Raw genomic sequence first — 3,938 nt, 5'->3', positions numbered from 1 at the left:
TGACAAGCACTGTGGCAATTGGACAATTAAAACAGACATGGTGGGGGGGAAAGAAGAACGAACTGGGGATGAGGGTGGAGAAAACAGTGCAACAATAAATGAATGAAAACCCAAAATCTCTGTAAATGTTCATTAAAACTAATAAAATTTAATAAAAAAATACAATTGTGTGAGGCAAATAGACTCAAATGTGTTGAAGATGATAAGGATTGGTGCAGAAAGGACAGAATTCTGATCTATTGTTCATAGGGTCGGTATGACTCATATTGGACTCAAAGACTTAACAACAAGAAGAGGCACCTTGGAAGACAAACCATGCAATCACCTTCTGGAAGGTCATACCCTTGAAAATCGTATGAAGCAGTTCTACTTTGCATACAAGGGTTTATGGAAACTTAACAACAGCAACAGACTTAAAAGCAAAGGTTGGAAGGCCGCTTTCAAGAAACCCTAAAAGAAAATGTATGTGCAGCATCCTTAGACATCTTGTTTCTCTGTTACCACCCTTAAACAACTTTTGGCTTAGATGTGAACTGGTTCTAACTGTAGTGCACCATTGGAGTTCTGGTCCGCAGGGTATTGCCATGCTAACCAAAAGGTCTGCCATTTCCAGCCATTCAAATCCAAGAGTGGATCCGTGAAAGGAAGATGGACAATATCCTTCCGATGTACAGCCTCGGAAACCCACTGGAGGGTCAGCTATGTGTCGGTTCTACTCATGTCAAGGAGTTTGTTTTTGAAACCCAATGGAGGGTTACTTAGTTGGAACTGATTTGACCCTAGTGAGTTTTTGAGTAGTGGGAAATGGTTCGATGGTTTCTCAGTAAGTTAAACACAGAATTAACAATATGATCCAGCAATTTTACTCCAGATATATACGTAAAAAAAAAAAAATTAAAAGCAGCGAGCGACTCAAGCAGTCATATATTCACAACAGGTGGAAAGGCGAGGGAGGTTATGCAAGGAAGGGGGTAGAAGGAGGCAAGCTTAGAGGGATAGAGCCCACAGAGGTGCGTTGGTGGAGGAGGCAGGGCGAGGCAAGATGCAACTGGGGCCACCTGTGCATGTGCCAAGCTCAAAGGAGCCTGGACTTTATCCTGACTAAGCAGCTCCCTCCTGAAAACTAGAGAAACTGCTGGTGTAAGGATGGACGAATAAAAACACTTAAGGAAACATTGTATTTATAACTGTAAGGTTCCTGAGAGCAGCTCATAGGGTCTGGTATATAGTAGACGTTCAACGAATGGATGCAAGCCCATTGGTGTACATGCCATTGCTCGCAATTTCTTTTTCTCCTTCGACAAGACAAAGGGCGTCAGTTTGGGAGACCACAGGGAAAGTTTGAGGCAGAGAGGTGGGCACAAAAGCTTCCATCATTAACTCTTGGAGATCTACCCACAGCAGCTGCTCTGTCCCATAAGTAGACGCGGGGAGGGCTGTACAGATGCCACTTGGCACGCTCACCAGGTTGCCCCCTGCCGGCCCCTTGAAGCAGAGCTACAGGACGACGCCCTCGTGGATTGGCTCGAATTCCCGGGGCGGGCAATGGAGGCCCAGCGCTCTTGAGGATTGGCTACCGTAGAGGATGGACGTGCGGCTGAGGGCACTGGTTCGCTCGCTGTTGCCGCTGGGTGGAGCGGCCCGTTTCGACGGGTTCCCTGTCAGTCATTGGCTCCCTGCGGTTTCCTTGGGGACGTGGCTGCGCAGCTGGCCCGCGCCCGCCTTCCGGCTGGGGAACAGGCGGTGGTGAGCAGCATCTGGACCGGTGGTACGCGGAGGGAGCGGTCGGCCTCTCGATCCTGTGCGTGCTGGTGCGGGAGGGCTGCGGGGCCGTTCTGTCTGGGGACGACACGCAGGGATCCCCACTCTCACCATCTGGGGACTCCTGGGACCTCCAGGACACAGCCAGCTCACGAGAACGCTGCGCCCCCGGGGAGCCGGCCAGAGTGGCAACCCCAGAAGATGGGTAGGAGCCGTGGCCTTCTCGGGCAAATAGGGTTTCGTGGGCACAGCTGGAGGTAACGCCAACCAACTCTTTTAAGTCTGCAGATTCAAGAGATGCCTGGGGCAAGGAGTCCACATTGTCAGGGCAGAGGGAAAAGAAGGTGACAGACATTGAGTTCACTAAAAGGAGCCCATGGCTAGGTAAGGCTGCACGTTTACTCTCTTACGGGGTCGAAGGGGAGGATAACGGGGAAGTTGGAGGAGCCTGGGAGGTTGCTACAAGAGATTTACCGTGGCTGCTCCTGGGACCTTGCGTCTTGGTCCGATGCCAAGATCAAAGATGTCTTCTTTTGAAGTCAGACACAATATTAGTTTCCAGCCAATAACTAGGAGGTAGTGAAGAGACCGTACTCATTCAGTCTCACCAGATCCTAAAGTTCTTTCACATTTTCGTTAAGATAGGCTAGGTGCAGGAACCCTCCTGGTGTAGTAATTCAGATCTTGGCAGTTGTGTGATTAGAACCCATCAGAGCTCTGGGGTTGGCTGTACAACTCCTTACTGACTAGACCACCAAAGCTCCCTATGTGTATATAAAATTTCCTTTAATAATGTATGGAGATATGGAATAATAGTGGTTGTCTTGGGGAATGTCAGGAAAGAAAATCCCTTGCACTATTTGGTTTATTTCTTATTTGCATGTATTATATATTATTTTTTAATTGGTTGAATAAATTTTCTGACTCTCCTGTTTCTTCAAGCCATAGTTTCTCTGCTGCTTGAATGTTTTGCAGTTGCCCAGGGAAAATGAAGATCTTGTCATGAACATAGGATTAATTTTTGGAATTTCATGCAAATTTTGGAAAAGGACTAGTTATTGTTATGTACCATTGAGTTGGAAACGACCTATAGCTGACCTTCCTGCAGGTTTTCAGAGGCAGTAAATCGCATGTGAGGAGGTTACCCGTTTTACTCCTGTGGAGCAACTAACTGGTGGATTTGAGCTTTGTCCCTTTGTGTTGGCAGTGCAATTCCTTACCATTAAGCTACCAAAGCTCCTTGGAAAAGGAGTAGATGAAGCTTATTTAATTTATATAGTGTAAGCGCCGTAACCCATACAGGTTTTTGTCTAAAATCTGAGACTAAAAGAATATTTAGGTATTCATTGGCTTGCAGTTTGCCTGTGTTGGGAAGGGCTTGCTTTTATGCAATTAAACCATTTTCAAACTTACTGATGTTTGTGTCATTTCAGGATCAGTTTTTCTTACCTCTTCCCAGCCACCTGGCACTTCACTGTGCCAACAGTAAGTCCATTTCTCCGTCAGCGAGTGGCATTCCTGGGACTTTTCTTCGTTTCCTGTCTCCTCTTACTCATGCTCATCATGGACTTTAGACGTTCAGGTGCTTCATTACCACGAGACAGGCAATATGAAAGGTGAGTCAGCTTTGATCAGCTTTGGTACTGAAGCCAGTGAATATTTTGATAAACTGTTGAACTCATTACAACCTTTGTCCCTTTTGGGGAACATTACACTTTTATTAATAAAATTATATGCCAACCGTTACATAAAGAAGCCCTTAAGCCCTGTTTTGACAGTGTGCAGTTTTGGTTTAAGAATGTGGATTCTGCATTTTAACCAGGAGAAGGCGTTCTTGGTTTTGTGGCCTGAGACGTTTTGGATGTTTAAATGTTTGTTGTTAGGTGCTGTTGAATTGTCTCCGACTTACAACAAGTCTATGAAGAAAAGATTCAAACCTGTGGTTTATACAAATGCTTGAGATTATGATATGCTCTTGAGTCTCAATTAATTGGCTTCTTTATCATTAGTCAGAATCTTGTCTCTTATTCTTTGCTCTGAAATCTACTTAGTTTTGCATAAATAGAGTATATAGCTACTCCAGTGTGCCTGATACAGGCCATGGTATTTGCAATCGCTTGTTATGCATCAGAGAGTTGGACAATGACTAGGGAGGACAGAAGGAGAGTGGATGCTTT

This window comes from Elephantulus edwardii, unplaced genomic scaffold, assembly GCF_000299155.1.
Source record: "Elephantulus edwardii isolate Elephantulus edwardi_28Jun2011 unplaced genomic scaffold, EleEdw1.0 scaffold00006, whole genome shotgun sequence".
Lineage (NCBI taxonomy): Eukaryota > Metazoa > Chordata > Mammalia > Macroscelidea > Macroscelididae > Elephantulus > Elephantulus edwardii.
The sequence above is the reverse complement of the archived record's forward strand: the minus strand, read 5'-3'. Positions refer to the sequence as shown.